General features: G+C 44.1%; 1 long non-coding RNA gene across 4 annotated transcripts; it reads left to right on the top strand.

The window, feature by feature from the left end:
- Positions 1-17,021: 17,021 nt before the first annotated feature.
- On the top strand, positions 17,022-21,095 carry LOC133234938 (uncharacterized). Of its 4 annotated transcripts, none has more exons than XR_009732371.1 (3): positions 17,022-17,145; positions 20,116-20,279; positions 20,736-21,094. It is a non-coding gene; the product is annotated as an uncharacterized LOC133234938 (long non-coding RNA). The 4 variants fall into 4 exon arrangements; XR_009732369.1 differs by having other exon boundaries at positions 20,725-21,094; XR_009732368.1 differs by having other exon boundaries at positions 20,854-21,086.
- Positions 21,096-23,590: the final 2,495 nt, after the last annotated feature.

Raw genomic sequence — 23,590 nt, 5'->3', positions numbered from 1 at the left:
AATACATAGCCATTCCCTTCTCCAGGGGATCTTCCCGACCCAGGGATTGAACCCAGGTCTCCTACACTGCAGGCAGATTCTTTATCATCTGAGCCAAAAATAAAGAGGCTGGAATTCTTAAGGACAGAAAATACGTGCTCTGCCAGTGACTTTTCTTTCTTCCCACCCATGGCAGACATTGCTAATTGATCACATTACACTCATCTGTTGAGTCTGAGTAACGAAAAAATCCTTCTCAGCATGGCACACCAGAGGCAGACCGATTGACTGTAGTTGGCAACTATACAAAACTTAGTTATTAAGCCTCTACTGAATGGCATAAAGTTCCATTGACTCCCAAACTTCTATAGTTCTGTGATCTATAAAAAGTTATATTCTCTGCAGTGACTCCAAGGCACTGCATAATTTTAAAGTGCATTCGGAACTATCAAAGAAAGATTACATTTTATTACTCACAGTTTCCAAGTTAAGAGTATTTTACTGCATTATCAATCTTTGCAAATGGAGAATCCAGGTCCAGGGCTCACTGAACATGACTCTTCTCACATATGCATTGTATTTCTAGGATGAGATCTCAAACTAGCACAGGGACACCTATCGAGTATCAAAATAGAAAGCAGATACCCCAAATCTGAAACCCCCTGGTCCCTTAAGCATTAACAGTTCAGCGAATTCTCCTAAAATGGTAGCACTTGACAGGTAAGCAATTTGTGTGCCTCTTTATTAGAGCATGAATTTAGAGAAATCAGGAATAATGATCTCAGCAATCTGAGCAGAGGCCTGAGGTCTGAAGTATTAGAATATTATCTTCCAATTAGGTTTCACATCAAATCCCAGGTTACCTAATGGCTCTGGATGGACGTCTTTATCTACTGCTAAGTATATTAAGCTGAGCGTCTGGGTAACTGCTGGATAATAGTCCTGTCCACATGGTGCTACCTGGATGAGAGGAGTATGAGGAGTCTGTGGTTTTCCCGAACACGGCTGATTAGAGCAAGAGAGGCCAATAATGAGTGCTTTCTGTTCCAATCTCCCTCAAGAAGCTGTGTCCTCAGCTTCTTGGACATTCTAGAAGTGGAATGTCTTTTATTAATTCACCAAAGAGTTGGGATTACAAGTCTGGTTTTTTCCCCTCTAGCAGAGTACATGAATTCTGACCTTAAGAGGCACAATTTTCAGGCTGACAGGGTAATACATGGGCTGAAACTAAAAACACTTTTCATGATACTTCAAGGGTCTTCACTCACAGGAAAGCACCATAAGTTCCCATGAGCAGAGGGCACGAGAAAGTGCCTGGGGGTGGATGAATGGAGCTGAAATCTGCCTCTGCCTCCAGGATGCAGCCCCTAACCTCTGGGGCCTATTTCCATTTATATGATTCTATTACTTTGCCAACAAAGGTCCGTCTAGTCAAGGCTATGGTTTTTCCAGTGGTCACGTATGGATGTGAGAGTTAGACTGTGAAGAAAGCTGAGTGCTGAAGAATTGATGCTTTTGAACTGTGGTGTTGGAGAGTCCCTTGGACTGCAAGGAGATCCAACCAGTCCATTCTGAAGGAGATCAGCCCTGGGATTTCTTTGGAAGGAATGATGCTAAAGCTGAAACTCCAGTACTTTGGCCACCTCATGTGAAGAGTTGACTCATCGGAAAAGACCCTGATGCTGGGAGGGATTGGGGGCAGGAGGAGAAGGGGACAACAGAGGATGAGATGGCTGGATCGCATCACTGACTCGATGGATGTGAGTCTGAGTGAACTCTGGGAGTTGGTGATGGACAGGGAGGCCTGGTGTGCTGCGATTCATGGGGTCGCAAAGAGTCGGACACAACTGAGCGACTGGACTGACTGAGGGGTAAACTACCTCTAACATTCTCACTGGTGACCATCATGTTAAGGGATCAAACAAACTAGTGACGATATCCACATTTTCCAGGTAATTTAGGACAAAGTGTACTGTAGACCACGTTAAAGCAGAGATTCTATTTATTATGTGGAGATGCATCGGCCTGAGCTGACTGCTTAAGTGTCAGTTCATATATTACAGCTACCTTCCCTTCCATCGGTGCCGCCTCAAATTGGGGTCAGTTTCCCGGTTTGGGAAGCCAGACCTCGGAAGGTGATGCACCCGCTGATTTGCAAGTTACTTTACAGTTCTGTAAGTCAGAAGTCCCACTAGGTCTGACTGGGCTGAAATCGAGGCAGAGGAACATTGGCCGGGCCGCAGCCCCCCCAGGCAATGTGGATTCTAAGATACCATGATGGAAGTTTACTTTTAAACCCTGCTTTCTTCTCAATGATGGGAACTTCTTTTTTCTTCTCAATGATGAGAACTTTCTCCTGTAGCAGAAAGGACTTCAGGTTTTATTTGGGGACAGTTTCTGTTCCTTTGAGTCTCAGTTTAGTTATCTTCGGAATGAAGGAGGCAGCCTGGGAGATGGACAGTCCCCTTCTGCTCTGTGATTTTACACCTATCTGGATGCTGCTTTTGATTCCAGGTTTTTCACACCAGATCAATTACCTTTATGCTCCAGAGTTACACGGCAGATGCTACTTGTCTCTGACGGTTCTTTTACTATTTATACTGGCTGTACGCCCGTGCAACTGGCTGAGCCTGAGTGGCATTTGTTATGAACTATGCAGTGTGTTTGTAGACTGTCCAATAGTTTTCCTAGAGTTGCTGAAAAATTATTCTGGCTGAATATATGTGTGTGACTTGCTGCTGCTGCTGCTAAGTCACTTCAGTCGTGTCTGACTCTGTGTGACCCCATAGATGGCAGCCCACCAGGCTCCCCCGTCCCTGGGATTCTCCAGGCAAGAACACTGGAGTGGGTTGCCATTTCCTTCTCCAATGCATGAAAGTGAAAAGTGAAAGTGAAGTCTCTTAGTCATGTCCGACTCTTAGCGACCCCATGGACTGCAGCCCACCAGGCTCCTCTGCCCATGGGATTTTCCAGGCAAGAGTACTGGAGTGGGTTGCCATTGAACTTAAATGGTACAAATGTATTACTTTACAGTTCTGTAAGTCCTGGTCAGTCTGACTGGGCTGAAATCGAGGCCAGAGGAACACTGGCAGGGTCGCAGCCCTCCCTGGACACTTTAGAGAAGACTCTTTGGTCACCTTTCCCAGCTTGTGAAGGTAGCACATACTCCCTGGCTCCTGGTCCCCTTCCTCCATCTTCAAACTACCAACGACCTCTCTGACCCTCTTTCCATCATCACATGTCTCTCTGATCACAATCAGGAAGTGTTCTCTGATTCTGAGGACCAGTGAGTAGGTCAAGCCCACCTGCATGATCCCTGCTAACCTCCCCACCTCAAAATCCTTAATCTAATAACATTTGCAAAATCCTTTTTTTTTTTTTTTTCCCACATAAGGTAGCACATTCACAGGTTAGGGATCAAGCACAAACATCTTTGGTGGGGGGCATTGTTCTGCCTCCCTCAATATATTCAAGGGAGGCCTTCAGGAAAGTCTTTTTTTTTCTTTTTTTGCTGCCAAGAATGAGGCATTGTTGGGGGGGGGGTGTGGCGATAAATCTAAAACCTCGAAGTGATTCTAAAAAACATGTATAGCCTACAGGATCTCATTCGGCTAAATATCTCACTTTGCTGACAAAGAAACATTGTCCAGACAGGGGTGTGACTTGCTCAAGGTCACAGGATTACAGAGGAGGGGCTGCCGGTGGGGACCAGCCCTCCTGGCTCACAGCCCCCCTCTTGCACCACTCCTCGTGGCCCTTCTGGATTCACACTGCAAAGAAGCATTTTAAAATAAAAATAAAACCACTGATGGGAAGCTTTGTCCTACTTGGAAGAAGAGTTTTGAATGAGAAGAGGAATTTGTTAAAAAAGTTTGTAATGAAATGTCAAGATGGTTTGCCATTTTACAAAAATATCATTTTTAATCCCAAGTGACGAAACTACTCTGTTGCTAAAGAGAGATGATATTTAAATAAAGGTCAAATAAAATCAGGGGGCGAATACAACACATGATGTATCAGAATATTTAGGATAAATTCAGAGAATCTGTGGGGATCTTGACAATTTTACCAATCTCTTTTCTACTCTTGTTCACCCTGCCTTTAAATTCCTGAACCTACGTAATCTTTCAGCATTCCATCCAGCATTCCATCCACCCACCCATCCATCATTCCCACCTACAAGCTGTCCATTGCATACCAACCATGGAGCAAAAAGGGCCAACCAGAGCACATCCCCTCCCCTAAATACGACCAAGACTTCCCTACTACGGTGGTTAATCCCTCTGCACCCCATTTTCCTTTGCGAGGTTCTTGATCTCTCAGTAAAGTGAACAATCCCCCTAGAAGAATCTCTGGGAACCCACAAGATTGCTCTCTAAATTGAATGAACTCAATTGCACATAAAATCTGCAGTGTCCAACTCAAATCCATGTGCAATTCAGTTATCTGGCCACCATTTCTTCTGCTGTTTGAGTAGGTTTTGCATGATTAGAATATGCGTCAGGAAACACTTGGCATTTGTCAGAAGTCAAAGGACAAAAGTGGCACTATGATCGAAACTGAATCCTTGTTGTGATGTGACTAAGTTCACATCCAACAAAGCAGAGGTGAGCACTTTGCTTCCAGCGTACTGACATCGACAAGCTTGGCGACTTACGAAGCTCCCAGTGGTGGGGCCTACTTAAAGCAGTTATATAAACATCAGGCTGGCAAACGTCAAAATGTGCATTTCTAAGTTGTTCTTTGAGTTGATCGGTGATTCTGAAAGGCACCTGTTTAGTCCTAAAGACCCCAGCCTAAATAAGGAGGCTTTTCAAAACCAATGTCACCCCACGGAAAAATGAATGCATGCTAGTGGTTATACTGTCAGAAGCATGGCCTCAAAAACTGCAGTTTCTAAAACTACCAGAGACAAATCCAAACCAGTTTGACTGAATTTCTTGAAAAAATGTTAGTCCACACCACTCAGAGAGATTACTCTAATTTTACTGTTCATATAACTGCTTTAAAATTTTTTTTTCACATAGTATAAAGTATTTTAAATTCAATTAAATTCATTGGACAAATATTTATATTGAGTGTCTACTATACACATGGGGGATGCCATGGGGAAAAATACAAAAGCAATCTCTACTCTTGTGAAAGTTACTTCATTTTAAAAGCAATGCTGGAGGAAAGAAGCAAATAAAATAACAAAAGGTTATTTTAAAAATCTGAAAAAAATACTAAGGGGCTGAAGTAGAGAAGGATAAGGGTTTCGGGGAACCCCCTTGAGTGTGGGTACAAAATGAAACCCTTTACAACTGCCATCACAGACTTGGAAATTTCTCAAGCTTTGTTTATGAATAAGAATCTGGTAAGAGCTTTGTATCTATTAAGTTTTAACTGCCCTTCATTTTATAACAAATATTCCACTACAAGCATCTAGTTAATTTTTACTTTGAATCCTGGTTAATATTCATGGCATCAGAACTGGTATTTAATTTAACGACTGAAGGTAATGAGAAATCATGATATTGTGCTGTGCTTAGTCGCTCAGCTGTGTCTGACTGTGAGACCCCATGGACTGTAGCCCACCAGGCTCCTCTGTCTATGGGGATTCTCCAGGCAAGAATACTGGACTGGGCTGCCATGCCCTCCTCCAGGGGATCTTCCCAACCCAGGGATCAAACCCAGGTCTCTTGCACTGCAGGCCGATTCTTTACCGTCTGAGTCACCAAGGAAGCCCAGGTATTTTTCGAATTTGATTTTCATTTTTCATTTTTTAAGCCAAGTGCACATTATCCAATCACCACCAGATGGTGTAGTTGACATTTACGGAGAGTGCATGGAGGGAAATTGGATCTCTCTCTCTCTCTCACACACACACAGCCTCTCTCTTTCTAATAATGAATAAAGAAACAAAAGCAGATGGGAAAAGAAAGGCATTAAAAATGCTCAACTAATTTTTTTAAATAAAAAAATGTCCCCTATTTTTGTGAAAATTAATAAGTGGGTTGGTAGCCCCTCTTGGGAGGAGGTCTGACTCTACATACTGATGCTAATAATTTGAATTCATCAGTTTCCAAAACATATTTACCACTAGAATAACCTTATTCCCTCTCACAGGAGAAAAAAAAAAAGAAGAAAAGAGAAAATAAAAACCAAGAAAATATTCTCTTGGTTATTTTCAAAGCCCCACATTTTAATGTGTTAGACCATGGTGACAAATTTCTAAATTTTTCTCCTGCTTCTTCACTGGATCTCCATTTCCCCTCCTTGTCCTGCCCCACTTATATCTCTATACACATTCCTGTTTAAGTCATCATCATTTTCATCTTCTGGGTTAAAGGAAAAGAAATCCTGCCCTTCATTTTTCAGCAAGCTCTTATATATTTTCATTCTTAAAAATAAATACCAAGAACTCCTGGGTTGGCTCTATATTTTCATATCTGGATTTTCACATTATCCTCATAATAACCCCTCCCCTTTGTTCTGGCAGTTCCTCAGTCCCCTCCACCTCCCCCAGCAACTGGCTTCATAAACCTCAGGTCCCCCATTGATTTTCTAATATTCTTATTTCTGCCTTCAAAGTATTTTTATTTCTATAGGACTATAATGATTTCTTATATCTACTCTTGCTCTGGTCACACCTCAGATAAATTTCAATTTCATTCTGCTGCGGCATTACAGCCAATAACTCAATCCTCGTGTTTTGCTAACTGATTCTCCTCACAGTGTGGAGCCTTAATGAAAATGAGAGCTGGTCAGATTCACCTTGTTTTAGTCAAGTTTCTTTGTTTTGGGTGAAAGCAGCTCATACTTTTTATGTGTCTCGGAGATGCTACCTGACTAGCATAAAATCACGGATCTGGGCTGATTTCCTGGATCCTGACTTCCACACATTAATCATGTGACCTTGTGTGTGACCTCTTTCAGCCTCAGAGTCCCCTGTAAAATGAGAGCCTTGGAAACATGCTCTTGCAGACCTCTTCTGATTCTATCATTTTCTAATTCTGTAAATCAGTGGCTTGATACTTTACCAACCTCCTCCAACAAGGTGCTTGTTGAGTTGTGACTAATACCTGCAAGCCTGCTCTGCTGGAGTGGGGACGGGGTGGTAAAAAGGAAAAGGGAGTGAGGGCGAGAGGAGCAACGCCTTCCACTGCCCTTTCCTCCAATCCCCAGTGATAACAAAACTGGACTAAAACCTCACCTACTTAAAAGGGGACTTAACTGGACTTCATAATCCATCTTAAAACCTCTGCAGTGCAGAGAATAACTATGACAAATACATGATGACATTAAATCTTATAGAAATTTAACCTTTAAAAAACTTAAAGGCATCTCTTCTTGACAAAGAGTGAAGAAGGGCTTCCCTCGTGGCTCAGTGATAAATAATCCGCCAGTCAATGCAGGAGACATGGGTTCGATCCCTGATCCGGGAAGATCCCACATGCCATGGAGCAACTAAGCCTGTGCACCCAAACTACTGAGCCTGTGCAGTCGAGCCTGGGAACTGCAGCTACTGGAGCCTGTGCACCGTACAGCCCGTTCTCTGAAACAAGAGAAGCCACCACAGTGAGAAGCCTGCACACCGCAACTAGAGAGCAGCCCTTGCTCGTTGCAACTAAAGAAAAGCCCGTGTAGCAACAAAGACCCAGCATAACAGAAAATAAAAATAATAAAATTAAAGAAAAAATAGAGTAAAGGAAAGACAGTTGCTCCCAAGAGCATGAACAGAGTATGAGTCCATGCCCTACATCATTCCCTAGGCTGTTGCTGCTGCTAAGTCACTTCAGTCGTGTCCGACTCCGTGCGACCCCATAGACGGCAGCCCACCAGGCTCCCCCGTCCCTGGGATTCTCCAGGCAAGAACACTGGAGTGGGTTGCCATTTCCTTCTCCAGTGCATGAAAGTGAAAAGTGAAAGTGAAGTCACTCAGTCGTGTCCGACCCTCAGCGACCCCATGGACTGCAGCCTTCCAGGCTCCTCCATCCATGGGATTTTCCAGGCAAGAGTACTGGAGTGGGCTGCCACTGCCTTCTCCGATCCCTTAGGTAGTGGTTCTTAAACTCCAGCGGTGCTCAGATCATCCTAAGGGCCTGTTAAAAAAATGACTGCTGAGCTCCACTTCCCAGAGTGTCTGATTCTGCAAGTCTGAGGTGGGCTTAAGAATGTACTTTTCTATGAAGTTCCTGGGTGCTGCTGATGCTACAAGTCCAGGAAGCACTCAAGGAACCACTGGTCTAAGCAGAGCAGACAGCTGCTGCACACTCACCGTTCAGGTTGCTTGCTACCTGCTTAGAACTCTGGGATGGAATAATGGCCCCCAAACAAGTCTACAGGCTGATCCGCATAGCCTATCAATATATTACCTTACGTGGCAAAAAGAGACTTTGCAGATGTAATTGGTTTAAGGATCTCAAGATGACAGGTTATCCGAGATTATCTGGGTGGACTTGATCTAATCACAAGCATATTTCTAAGTGGAAGGCAAGAAAGTCAAAGGGAGAAAAAAAAGATACGACAACAGAAACAGGTTAAACGAATGTGCTTTGAAAATGGAGGAAACAGGCCACGGGCCAAGGAAACCAAGGGGAATGTAGGAGGAGGAAAAGGCAGGAAACAGAGTCTCCCATTTGGCTGTCCCCTCTATTCTTGATTACATCCTCTACAGTAAAGCAGTGAATTCTGTTTTTCTGAGTTATGTGAGCCATTCTCTTGCAAATTATCAAACCAAAGGGTTGCAGGAACCTGGATTTACAGCTGGTTGGCCAGATCACAGGTGACAACCTGAGACTTGCAGCTGACGTCGGAAGTGGGGCAGCCTTGTAGGTCCGGACGTTTAACCTGGGGGCTCTGTCCTAAAGCCAGGCTGTCAGTGTCACAACCGAACTGAAGTGCAGGACAGCCTGCTGGTGTCAGAGAACTGGTTGGTGTGAGAAAAAGCTGACATATGAGGTCACAGAAGTGTTCTGTGGGAACAGTAGAGGAGAAACAGAGTTTTTCTATCTATCTCATTTTAATAGATTTGGGGAATTCCACCGCCTTTGCAGAAATAGGGAAAAGGCCAGGTCTGGCATGAGAATGAACTTGGAGTCTGTCCTGCCTGTGGCCATACCAGGCATCTCCGAGTATCTGTTTTCAAAAAGACATGCCAAACATCTGCTCAGGGTGTTAATTCGCAAGACTACCTGTCTTAAATACCATCCAGCGGTATCTGATTTACAGAAGCAGAAGCACTTACTATATGTTTTCTAAATCATTCACTATTATATCCCTATCAATGATGCACTTAGGAGGAAAAACATTTGTATTTAGTGTCTCTTAAATCTTATGCCTGTTTTAAGGACCAATGAGTGGGAAATTTCTAATAAATCCCTGATTCTTCAGAGTTCATGAAACACACATAATTATATTCTGTCAGAACAGAAAGCTTAAGGATTTCCCCTACTCCATTTTCAGGGCAAAGTAATCATCAGACATTTACAATTTAAGCGGGACTCTCTTCCTGATGCATCACAGTTATTCAAGTTCCAGAGTTCAATACTGAAACAAAATAAAATGAACTATCTGCAAACACATACTCCCACCAAGCAGCAAATATATCTCCCAAATCAGACTGCATTTCTGGTCTGCATTTCTTTTTTCCTTCCTTCAGAACCCTGTGCTTAGGGAGCTAGAATTTTTAATTTTCCAATATGTATTAGAAACTGTATTTCACTAGTAGCCACTAGTCAAGTACAGCTATTTAAATACGTCGTTTAAAATTAAATAAAATTAAACATTCAACTCCCCAGTAGCACTAACTGTACTTAAAGTGCTCAGTAGCACATGTGGCCAGTGGCTGCCATACTGGTCACTGCAGACATAGCTTGTTTCCATCACCACAGCAACTGCAACTGGACAGAGTTACTCTGTGCTACCAGGTACAGGCCACTCACGGAAAATGGGAAGGATTCCTTCTTTCACATGATCTGATTCCAAGAAGTCTAGGGCGAGAAGACACACTGGAGTTGACCTAGTTCCTTAATGGTAATGTTGGCAATAGTTTACAGTTTTATAGCATCTGGGACTGAGGTTGGTCAATAAATGTTTGCTGAGGGACTGAATGAAGGATTTAGAGTTTATGGTGTGTTCATTTAGAGCATCTCACTTGATCTTTACCAAAACTTTGGGATGCGCTAGGCTCCTGATTCCAGTTTCAAGATGAAGACATTGAAGACTATACAATTTGGCTGGTATCAAACCAGCAAAAAGAAAAGATCCACAGAAAACCATGTTCCTTAATCAAAATGCAGGGAGGGACATGAGATGCAGAACAGAGTGGTTCTGTTACATTTTTAAGAACACACAGCAGCTGATAACAGATCTAGGACTGAAATCTGGGTCTCGTGAAAGTGAGTCTGGTGTTTCTCTACTTTACCACAACATCACGTGTAACTTGAAAACATATTTCTTATTTCTCTATGCCAGAATTCTTCATAACTAGTTCCCAGTCTCTTTGACACTGAATTTGTGTCTTTGGTAATAATCTTCTAGACATTGCCTTCAAATTATTAGTACATTACATTAACAATAACAATGTTTATTACTGTATCTTACCATATGACAACCTCTAAACACTTTACATTAATAACTTCATTGAATCACTTTCAGAGCCCTATGAGGTAGATTCTGTTATTGTCCTGTTTCAAGGGTGGATTAACTGAGACATGGGGGTCTGGGTAATTTATTAGTGATGTAAACTCCTGTGATCTGATTCCAGAGCCTAAGGAAGGGAATCCTACTGGATGAAGAGAAATATCCCTGAAGGGCAGCTGGAGGGTCTTAGAGCAGAATCACTGAGAAACATACAAAAGAACCCAATTAGGGGGAAAAAATGTGCCAAAGAGAAACAGATTTAAACATCCTCCAAGTGCAGAGGGTCCTGATGCCAAATCATGGCAGCATCAGTCCCATGAGATTGAGCCCTTTTCACCTGCTTGCCACCCCCTAGTCCCGGCCTGGAGTGTAAGCCAGATGATGAGGACCAGGAGACCAAGAAGGAAAGCAGCAGGCTCCCACCACCTCCTCCAGCTTCAACAAAACTAAAAGGCCAAGGCAGTACTGAGCAAGGTGCTGAGAATCTTTACTATCAGATAACAGTTTAGACTTACAGATTCTTACGCCGGCAAGAAGATTTTAATTCCTTGATTTGAGACTGTTTTGAGAATTAAAAGTCATAGGGAGATTTTATAATTAGCTGAGCATGACTCTTGAATGTTCTAAGATTCCACCAAGATTTCATCCAAGTGGTGAATCTGAACACATAATGGGAGACAATGAAGTTGTCTTCTGCCTGCATGATATTGAGCCCAGCTATGGAAGAAAATGATTACAGAAGTTAGAAGACTAAGAGTGTGCTACCATCCAGGCTTTAGGGCTTCCTAATTTTATCCATATCTCTACTCAGCTCAATTTACCAGCTCTGACTAAAGGCTGGGCTATTTTAAAAGCCTGAGGGAAAAATCTTCAACAATCTATGCTGCCCAACCTCCTCCGGGAATAGTAGTGAGAAAATGGATTTATCCCAGTGAAAATGTAGGGAGAGGATGTCCCTGGTGGCCCAGTGATTAAGAATCCACCTGCCAATGCGGGGCACAAGGGTTCAATTCCTGGTCTGAGAAGATCCCACACGCCAAGGAGCAACTGAGCCCACGTGCCACAACTACCGAAATCTCCCCGCCGTCGAGTCCACACTCCGCAGCAAGAGACGCTACCACAGAGAGAAGCCGATGCACCGCAGTGAGGGAGTAGCCACCACTCGCTGCAAGTAGACAAAGTCTGTGTGCAGCAACGAAGACCCAGCACAGCCACAGATAAATAAATAAAATTTAAAAAGCAAGAGAACGCGGGGAGAGAGCTTGAGGGCCTGGTGCCTTGGTCGGACCCTGGCGAGACGCTGCTTTGCCGGGTGGCGTCCACCTTTCACAACGCACCAAACCCACGAGGCCCAGAAGAAGGGCTCTCCTCCTTCAGGTGTTCTGAGACCCGGCTCCTGAAGCAGCAACGTCATGTACCAAGTCACCTGGTGGGTGCATATCCATCCATAGGCTGAGAACAATGCATTATATCAGGTATTAAAAGAAAGACAAGAGCGGTGGAGCAACAGGAACTCCATTCACTGATGGTGGAAGTGCAAAACAGTACAGTTTGGTATTTTCTTACAAAACTGAACGTAACTACAATCCAGCAGTCTCATTCCTTGTTATTTAGTCAAAGCAGCTGAAAATCCCAGAGAAGGCAATGGCACCCCACTCCAGTACTCTTGCCTGGAAAATCTCATGGACAGAGGAGCCTGGTGGGCTGCCGTCTATGGGGTCGCACAGAGTCGGACACGACTGAAGCGACTCAGCAGCAGCAGCTGAAAATCCATGTCCACACAAAAACCTGCACCAGATGTGTATAATAACATCTTTCTTCATAACTGCCAAACCTGGAGGAACCAAATGTCCTTTGATAGGCGAATACTTTACCCTGGTTTACCCAGGCCATGAAATGTTATTCAGCACTAAAAAATAAGCAGTCAAGCCATGAGGAGACACAGAGGAAAGTTCAATCCTTATTACTAAGCTAAAAAAGCCAATCTGAGAATGCAGCATACTGTCTGATTCCAGCCATTTGAGAAGCTAAAAGTATGGAGAAGGCAAAAAGATCAGTGGTTGCCAGGGGCTGGGGGGAGGGAGTGATGAAGGGCAAAGCACAGAGTGAAAATGTCATACAAGTGTCTAAACCCATAGAATGAACACACCCACGCCCAGACTGACTAACGTACACCACGGACTAATGAGGAGTCAGTGCGGTGAACTGACTGAAACAGATACGCTGCTTCTGTTCGCAGCGTTGACGGCGTGGAAGGCTGCGTGGGGGCTGGGTGCAGGGGAGCTCTGCACTGTCCGCTCAGTTTCACTGTGAACTGAAAACTGCTCTAAAAAATAAACTCTACAAAAATACATTTAAAAACCCAAAAGAAGACAAAGGGATAAAAGAGTAGCCCAGGATCTAGCCTGGCTGTCTCCTCTCCGCCTCTGGCCGTCTGGCCGTCTCTCTGGGGCTTCTGTGTCACTTGGTCACTACAGAGGACAGAAGCTGGAACAGCTCCAACCTGTTCAGTGTCTGCCTGTCCCCCACCACCCCCAGAGTCTCTCTCCCGCCGTTCTGCTCCCACAGGGAGAGAATTCTCTCTCCTCAAGGGAGACAACTGGACTAACTAAAAATGTAAAGTAGAGATGGAGAACTGGCAGCCTAAAAATAGGCCAAATTCTACCTGTAGATGCATTGTGTTGGCCAACATTTTCTTTTTTGAGCCACTTGCTACAATTACATTAATTTCACATTAATGAGTTTCACATAAAAAAAGGTCCATGTTTGGCTTTTTCCTTAAAAAAAAAATCAAAACTAGTGAACAGAGTGCTCAGATTTTCACAAAGCAGTAGTCAGCTAAGCTGAGGTGTTGCCCATGCATCCATTTCTGCCCTGGCCTCAGAAGCAGTGAGGTCTGAGACCCCTGCTATAAAGGGATGCATCTATTTAAACAATTACCTAGGGGCAGATATGCATGTTTTAAACTATAAAATTCATTTAGGATATGAAAAGCATCAGTTCATTTTAGTCACTCAGTCACATCCAGCTCTTGGTGACCCCATGAACTGCAGCATGCCAGGCCTCCCTGTCTATCACCAACTTCTGGAGTGCACCCAAACTCATGTCCATTGAGTTGGTGATGCCATCCAACCATCTCATCCTCTGTTGTCCCCTTCTCCTCCTGCCTTCAATCTTCCCCAGCATCAGGGTCTTTTCAAATGAGTCATCTCTTCACATCAGGTGGCCAAAGTATTGGAGTTTCAGCTTCAACATCAGTCCTTCCAATGAACACCCAGGACTGATCTCCTTTAGGATGAGACGATCAGTTGGATCTCACCTCCTTTAGGATGAGAGGATCAGTTGGATCTCATCTCTCTCTCAGTTGGTTGGATCTCCTTGTAGTCCAAGGGACTCTCAAGAGTCTTCTCCAACACCACAGTTCAAAAGCATCAGTTCTTCAGCACTCAGCTTTCTTCACAGTCCAACTCTCACATCCATACATGACCACTGGAAAAACCATAGCTTTGGCTAGATGGACCTTTGTTGGCAAAGTAATGTCTCTGCTTTTGAATATGCTATCTAGGTTGGTCATAACTTTCCTTCCAAGGAGTAAGCATAAACTACGATATTACTGATCTACCGCTACCTATAGAAAAATTCTACAATCTTATAAAAAGTAAGCAGTTATAAATGTGTCAATATCAGATGAGCTTCTGCCAAACAAGCAGACAGTGAACAAACAAGAGGGAGTGGAGAGCTGTTCTGAGAATCTGGGAATCTGAGATTTTATTTCTAGTTTGGCCTTCAGTCAACTGGACTACAATTCTAGTTTAACAGTGGGTACTGGGGTAGCCAAAGTTCCCCAAAGACTACTTCTTGGCACTCTGATCTCTTGAGTCTCTGTGAAAACAGGGTTCCATTTCCACATAGATTGGAAATGCTTTTATCTGGGTTTGGACAATAACTCTTCAATATTACCACATCAGAGTGTTTCTATAGGAATAAAACTTGGATAACTTTGTTTAATCTAGTGCATTTTGCAGACTGACTTGACAAAAGACAGTGGTTATTAACTGCCCAGAACTTTCCTCCAGTGGCTTGCACGTTGATGAATCAGCTGTATTGGGATCAACGCAGCCTGTGTATCTGATGGTCCCGGGAAGCTTTTAAAGAATATGTTTAGAATTTGAGGGGTGTGCACTTCAGGGTGTTTCTAATTCACTTGCATTTTATCCAATTTTTTTTTTTTTTTCTGGAAAGAACACTATTTTTCACCCTTGCTAAGATAACTGTGAAACAAATTAGCAATGGAAAGTATATTCTTTGCATTATCTGAATTTGATTTTCCAAGGTCTTCCTTACCCAGATATAATGGGTGTTCATCCCTTCCAAAGTGACCATTATGCTGCCACAATATTGAAGTCTGGCAAAAGCAGGGCTGTTGTGGAAACATTAGGAAAACATAATTATCGCACAATGGCACCACTTAATTTGCATATTGTTGAAATGCATCTTGATGGGAAAAGGAAACAATTTTCAGAAAATGTTTTCTGTGTCATGGTTTCTATCTTCTTTGTTTCTCTTATCCACACGGGGTCGATCAGAATGCTTTACTACCGAAATTTGAAATAAATCAGGATTTAAAAAAATCTACTTCCCACGAATGAGGCAAGCTTAATCTTTTATGGTACCTCAGGGGTGAGTTTGGGAGCCCCTGAAAAATACAGCTCCTTCTGGAGCACTAAATTCCCTGAAAGAGCTCATGGAAACACCATTTCCTTCCAGACGATGTGATGCTCACACGCAGGCATGGGGGAGTGAGCCCGAGAGCTGGTGTGCCAGATATTAAGCAAACCATTCAGCGTTTTATGGATGAGTTTAGATTTATGTCTTTAAAACAGTTTGGGAATGTTCAAAGTCTTCATACAGAGCTCTATTTATTTTTCCCTATGAAGGCAGAGACTGCTGCAGGTATTCTTTTCGGTGTTGAGCCTTAACTCTTGTTTCCTTTTCTAGACCACTCCATGGCGAGGGGTTTGGGAAGGACAGTGCCTAACTTCTTATAGTGTAGGGTCACCTTTGGTGGGCTAGAGAATTACTCTCTGCTTAGAAAGAAACCTGGAGCCGGCATCTAAAAAAGAATTTTGAAGCTAAGAAACCACAAATCAGGGGCTTCCCTGGTGGCTCAGTAGTAAAGAATCTGCCTGCCAGTGCCGGAGACATGGGTTCGATCCCTGGTCCAGGAAGATCCCACATGCCACAGGGCAACTAAGCCCGTGAGCCACATGTACCCGGGAATTGCAACTACTGAGCCCACCATGCCACCACCGCTGAGGCTCACATGCCCTAGAGCCTGTGCTTCACAGCAAGAGAAGCCACTGCAATAAGAGCCCGTGTTCCACAACTAGAGAGCAGCCCCTGCTCACCACAGCTAGAGACAAAACCACGCAGCAACAAAGAACCAGCACAGCCAAAAACAAGCAAATGATAATAAAAGGAAAAAAAGGAAAGAAAAGAAACCCCAGATCAAGAATCCAAACCGTTAGGATAAATCTGATGGGAATGCACACACATATATATCAGTTCAGCTCAGTCGCTCAGTCGTGTCCGACTCTGAGACACCATGAATCGCAGCACGCCAGGCCTCCCTGTCCATCACCAACTCCCGGAGTTCACTCAGACTCACGTCCATCGAGTCAGTGATGCCATCCAGCCATCTCATCCTGTCATCCCCTTCTCCTCCTGCCCCCAATCCCTCCCAGCGTCAGAGTCTTTTCCAACGAGTCAACTCTTTGCATGAGGTGGCCAAAGGATTGGAGTTTCAGCTTTAGCATCAGTCCTTCCAATGAACACCCAGGACTAACCTCCTTTAGGATGGACTGGTTGGATCTCCTTGCAGCCCAAGGGACTCGCAAGAGTCTTCTGCAACACCACAGTTCAAAAGCATCAATTCTTCAGCGCTCAGCTTTCTTCAAAGTTCAACTCTCACATATAAATAGCTTTTTACTAAAGTTCAAAGAAGCAGGGTGCACAAATGCATGACAGACCTCTGGACCAGAGACCTCCAGTTAACAATGTGCTCATTGTGAGCCCGCAGGTTCTTAGGTTTCATTGACAAATGTAGGCTATTTAACACACCTAGAAGGCTACTATCCCACTATCTTCCAAACTGCTCGGTCCAGATAAACACAACTAATTTTGATCCCCAATGCCATGTTTCCTAGAATAATGATAAGCCATAGAGTATAGCTGTAAAGAACCGGCCTGTCAGTGCAAGAGACATAAGAGATGTGGGTTCAATCTCTGGGTTGGGAAGACCCCCTGGGAAGGGCACAGCAAGCCACTCCAGTAGGCAGGCTACAAGTTCATAGGATCACAAAGAGTCGGTCACAACTGAAGTGACATAGCAGGCAGGCACAGAGTGTGTAGAAGAGACTCTTGGAAAGGCAGGGAAGGAGGGTTTGGAAACCCTGACAGTTTGGAGAATGTGAACTTTCTAAGGCAGAGGTTGGGTCTTGGTCATCTTTCTATCCCCAAGTAGCTGGTTGCTTGGAACAAGTGAGTACACAATGACCTACATGAAGAAAAGGCTTCATGCAGCAGTGACAGCTGTAATGTGGAAGCAGCAGCTGGCTTTCTCTAGAAGAAAAAAAGACAGGGCTGGTGGGTACAGATTATCGCTATGCGATAGTGGGAAAACTTACGTTCCCTTCAGCCTATCGTCTGCCAAAGACGTGTGATGTTTCTCAAGGCAAAAGGACCACAAGTGGATTTTCATGAATTGATGTACATTCACTGAATGGCTTCTTGATGTGTTTTCCTTTCCGGTTGCTTCAACTAAATGCCTTAGAGTATCTCTGCTATTTTCTATAGTATTTCTCTCCTTCTCTCCCTGACAACTCCAATAATAAGCAAAATTTGGATTGCCAAATCATAAGGAGGTGACTTCATCTGATATTATTAATCGAAGAAAATCCAACAATGAGATGAGGGCCCTAATCAGAATCTCTACCCACATCCTTTTTGCTATCTAGGATGCTGTGGTAATTGAGGTAAACTACTGCAGATACAGCATTTCAGCTTAAAAATCTTTGTGGAAGTTTTTCCTCCTCAACTGCACCTGAGTTTGAATGCAGCATGATTCCTATTACATTGAAATTCCGGATCCTTCTAAATAGTCTTCTACATTATTTTTAGGAAATCTTAAGACCTGAAGGGTTCAGAACCATAAGAAAAATGGCAGTGGGCAGGCTGGTGTGTACATGGACATAAGAGCCCACAGCTGTGACATAAAAACCATAGAATAGAAAGCTGAGAGTTCTAGAACTTGGAAACAGATACAGAATCATCCAATAATGTCAGGGTACTGATCTCTTAATACTGGAAATCTTCAAGCAGGAGTCTGGGTCTAGCAAGAGCAGTGAGGAGTTTTATAGTGTAAGAAGCACCACACTAATGGACTGTTTCTGAGTTTCCTGTTATTCCAAATCACTGAAAAGTGGTAATCAACAAAGCCACAGAAAGGGTAGATATCCTTCTAGCTGTTAGCCACACGGCACGTCAGTTTTCCAGTCCATTCCCAGTGGCTGGCTCCATTCTCTGTCTAAGCCTGAGAGGACTATGCCAGTCTGCCCCAGGAAGTCCTAGGTCTGCTTTATCAGAGGGACTCTCCACCCGCTAGGGAGCAGAGTTTCTGGGAATAGAGAGCAAAAATGTTGGGGGCAGGGGCAGGGTGAAATTCAGCAAGCATTTACTGAGCTTCTACTTTGGACAAAGGATACTTGAGATTCTGATGTGAATCCTTTTCCTCCAGGACTTCACAGTCTAGTTGGGGAGACAGACAGACAGACACACACACACACACACAGAGGAAGCTCCATCTCTAATTCTTCATTCTCTCCTCATCCCTTTATGAAGGTAACTGCTAAACTCATACAGCTGGCCCTAAGAGGTTATGTTTCCCTCCTCTTTACCCGCCCCTCCTACATGTTGACTAGTTTAGACTCACACCTCTGGACTGACGCCTGTCTACTAAGAGTCCTTCAAACCTCCAAACTTTCCACTTCCAGTGCTTTAATGCTCTGCCACCATCACTCAAATGATGTTATTTTCACTTGAAAAACTTCCTGACTCCCTACATCCTCCTCAAAACCCTAAACCTGGCATTCAAGCCTTGCAGTTTTCTGCTCCAAATTATTTTCTGTCACTACCTATGGCTGCCTCTGTTATACACGCAAGCACAACCACCTCTAGCCTTTTTCTGATCATTTCTCTAGCTGGAATGTCAGACTGCCAACCTCTAAATATTTAAATCTCACCATCCTTAGCAATCAACTCAAACTCCTCCTCCTGCATGACCTCAATCTCAATAACGTCACCTGCAAGTAACCACTCCTTTGTCTTAAATGACCAGCAGCATTTGATTGGCCTTATCTTTGTTTCCACACACTAGCTTGAAATATATTTACGTGTAAAAAGTAAACATTTTTTAGAAGTTATTTTACCTAAAAAAAAAAAGTATTAAGCCCATGATGATAAAAGAATGATAAATGATGTGTTTTAAGTTTACATGCAGTAGATTATTTTACATGCCATTCCATTTAATGGTAATATGCCCTGGGAGGAACCCAAGATAGGAGATAAGAATAAACGTTGGGTCCCAGTCCCTGTGGATTTGCTTTTAGTGTGTGCAGGAATACAAACATGTATTTTCTTAATTTTTACTTTACATTGGGGTATAGCTGATTAACAATGTTGTGACAATTTCAGGTGAACAGCAAAGGGACTCAGTCATACATACACATGTATCCATTCTCCCTCCAATTCCCCACTCATCCAGGCTGCCACATAACACGGAGCAGAGTTCCGTGTGCTATACAGGTCCTTGTTGCTTATCCGTTTTAAATATAACAGTGTGTGCACATCCACCCCAAACTCTCTGACTGTCGTTTCCCTTCATCCTTCCCCTCTGGCAACCATAAGTTTGACAATTATGTATTTTTGAACACTAGTCCCATACAGTTTACTAAGAGGTTCATATTGGAAACCTTGACTGCAGAGGTGGGCTCATGGCCTGGGCGAGACCAGGTGTAGTTCCCCAGGCAGAGGCAGCACTGGGGATCACTGACTTTGACTCGATCTTCCTCTTTCTGGGAAGGAAACTCCTCACTTTAGTCAAAGAACTGATGATCTGTCCTACCTACTAGAAACATTGGCTCTGTGGGGCTTATTGAGCAAGACACTTTGGTCCTCAACACGGCCCACACCATTCCATGGGCCTCATGCAGAATGCTGACTGTGGGCCTCTTGTGCAGGCTTTAGAGACTCCTTGTTAACTAGATGACTCTGGTATGTGTCTTATCTCCCCAACTCGAATAGGACTCTGGACTTGGAAAGAGGATCTTTGTCACTGCAGAACAATGCTCAGTGGACCTGTCTTCTGAATGAGGGGATGAACAAACTCTCAATTGTGAAGATGTCACACTTAGGAATGGCCCTTTAAATGTTTTCTTTTATTTTTAATTCTAGGAGTTTATCTTCAAATTGCCCCATCCAGTCTCTGTCACAGACTCCACCTTGGACATTTATAAGATGGTTATCCTAAGGCAAGGACCTCAGCTATGGCCACAGACTAGAAGCAGACTAGCTGCCTCCCTTTCCCCAGTGCTCCAATCCTGTGGGGGTACAACAAGGTATGTCTATTTCTTAAGAATACAATTTTAATGAAAGGGACAGAGACCCATATTTCTTATAGACAAGTGGCTGACAGGACAAGTGCCAAGATACCCAGAGAAGTTAGTGGTGTACTCAGGATGGCCTCACATCTCTGCCTTCCAGAGAGGCTCCTTGCTCCGCTCTGAGATATATGACGCATCATGTAAAACTGATTCATGCTAACAATCGTGAATAGGGCATGGCTGATGGCTGTTTCCTTATTTACCAACCTGTAGATCAGCCATTCGTCATTCCGATGCACAAAGTGGGCTGTGTTGCAAATGAGATGATATCGCCGAAACCATATTTCAGTTCAGGATAAGAGACTGTCAACTCATTGAAAATGTGTGAAAATAAATCTATCTGATATATATATTTTTGATCAGCTCCAGCAGGACATGATAAAACTGTCTGTGGGTTAAGTTTTATTGCAGATGGAAAGAAGAGGGTGACAGGCCCTGAGCAGGACTTCCGAGCACATCGCCCCTAGGTGAGGTCTCCTCTCCACTGCCCAGCAGCTCTCCTGTTCTTCCTTCATCTTTTCCTCCTCAGATCTGTCCAACTGAATCATAAACTGTCAAAGTTGGAAGGGGCCTGATAGATCATTTTCGAGGATTGTGGCCTGAAGCATACAAGCTTTGAAGGATGTTGAACCCATTAAATCTTTCTTGCATCTGGGCAATTGCAGTGTCCTTGACTTTTGTCAAACTTTCAAAGAAGCTCCCAAAAAATCATATTTAAAGTTAATTTTGATGTCATATATATATATTATATATAATGAGTAGACTCATGGCTAGAGGGTCCACTGTTACTCTTTGTAAGTTGAAGGTACAGGACCACAGCTGGTCCCTGGTTCCTGAGTCACTGCACTTAGTCACCTGCCACAGTGTTATCTCAGAGTGGACAGTGGTTACCACTGTTCGGGATTTCTCACTTTTCCTGTTGTCCTTTGGTAATAAAGACCACAGAGGTGGGGCATGCCTTAAGATGGGCAAACGCAGTTCTATGACAGAGACTGTGCCACAAGATAACCCAATTCAATTCTGTTTCCTTCTTTGTGGGCATGTGGGAAAACTGTAATTTCCAGCCTGCTTTGCAATTAGGTGGGATCCTGCTACTTGGTGGGATATGAATGAAAATCGTATTGACATTTCCCATGATGGCCCTTAAAGACATTCTTTACAAATGTTCAGCTTTCTTCCCGTGGCTCAAGATCCTGGAGGCCAGATATACAGATCAAGGGTTACAAGAAGAAGGGAGTCTGGACCGCTGAGTTATCTGACGGAGGACTGCCCTATGGGTGCACACTGGTATTTGTATGAGTAGAAGTGAAGTCTGGTCTGCAGACCCACGAAGCTGCGGGCAGTCACCACAGTGCAGCCTGGGCACCTTTAGTGACACGGTGCCACCCTCCCCTAGCACATCAGTTGGTGTGTCACAGGGAGGGCCCGTGACATAAACGCCACCAAAGACAGGCTCCATGGCCCCCCGCAGCTGTGCTTTGATAACAAACATCCTCAGTAGCTTGGTGCCTCAGAGCAGCAAACATCTTTTCGTTCACATTACACCTAGAAGATTTATGTTGGGTTTGGGGCTCTTCGTATCTTTTCATTCTTGGGCCCAGGCCAATGGATGAGGCCCTGAGGGGGTACGCCTGGGCTAACGACAGAGGAGAAAAGCAAGAGGGCTGGCAGAAACCCCCGGTGCCTCCTGGGGTTTACGTCCTTATGCACCGTTTACCTTCATCTCAGGCACCAAGGCATGTCAGATGACCAGAAGCAAAGCCAATGAGGCGATGCATGCCTGTCCCATGGGAGGGCTGGTAAGCCACACGGCAGTGGCCAGGGAGGCTCAATCCTCTTAGAGGGATGGGGGAATAATTATTTTGAATAATAACATAAATGTTATCCCTTGGATTGGTACATAAATGTTGGGGGAAAGAAGTTACATTCTGCCTGTAATCTACAGCTGTAACTGCTAACATGCATGTCTGACACCCTGTGGAAGACGCCTGTCAAGGGTTCAGTTCAGCTGCATAGTCACGGGAGACACTGGGTTCAACCCCCAAAAGAAGAAGGCAGGAAGGGGAGGCCAGGTGCACTGAGTCACCCTACTGACTCAGACCCCTCAGTTCAGGTCCTGAGCCCTGGGCTCCATAGAGCATTCTTTGGTTCTACGAGTCACCTACCCAGTAGCCATCCCACCACACCAATCAGCAGAACCGACTACCCTCTGCTTTACTTTGTATCTTCACCTCAGCTTCTCTAGAATTCCTGCCACTTGTAACTAAGGGAATCCCGGGTTATGTAACTTATTATATAATACATATTATCACAGGATACATATTTTGTAATGTATATCTGCCTTGTGGAATTCAGGTTGAGAGAATCAAATAAGGTTAGGGTCAAATCCACTCCATACTTTTCTAGTTATGTGATCTTGGGCAACTTCATGCCTCAGTTTCTCCATCTGTAAAATGGGGCAACAACCTCTACCTCAGAAATGTAGGCTAATCTGTCCCTTTCTCAGCCTTTCCCATTTCGGCTCCATTGGTCCAGTGACTGGCTTGAAAGCTCTGGAGAGTTTGTTGGCTTTTCTTTCTTTCTTGTTATACATGTTCCACGTTCAGCACACGGACAACCATACTGAGAACTCAACCACTTCTCGCCACTCTGACCACCATAGTCCAAGCCATCGCCTCTTCAGACCCCTGCCCCCTCCGCTTTCTCTCCCGTGGTTTGTGGCACAACAGGAGGAGTGAGTCTTGTGAAACACAACTCACCTTGTGGCAGGCTCCTGCTCAGTGCCCCTCATCTCACTCAGGGAAACGCAGACTTCTAACCGCGACACACCACACGTGCCTGGGCTGTTCCCTCCCTGCCTGCTGCATCCCTGCTGCTTCCTCGCCTCACTCCGCTCTCAGCACACCTCCCCCGTGCTGATCCCGGGGAAGAGTCAACACACTTCTCCTCAGGACCTTTGCATTTCCAGCCCCTGGGCCTGTATCACTCTTTCCGGCATGTTTCCTCCTTCCCTCCTTCCAATCTTTGCTCAAGAATGCCCTCATCCTGCAGGGCTTCCTGGATACCTTTATGTAAAACAACAGACTTCCCCTCTCCCTGTCTGGGCTTTGTTCATCTTCATCAGAGCACAGGTAACCACCTGACATATATATATATATTAGCTTATTTCAGTAAGCTTTAGGAGAGCAGAGACTGTTTTGTTAACTGTTTTTGTTAACATATTTCGAAACATCATATGTGCTTTGTGAATGTCATGAATATATAAA

The sequence above is a fragment of the Bos javanicus genome, chromosome 22 (assembly GCF_032452875.1).
Source record: "Bos javanicus breed banteng chromosome 22, ARS-OSU_banteng_1.0, whole genome shotgun sequence".
Classification (NCBI taxonomy): Eukaryota; Metazoa; Chordata; class Mammalia; order Artiodactyla; family Bovidae; genus Bos; species Bos javanicus.
This window is presented reverse-complemented; position numbering and strand designations above follow the sequence as displayed.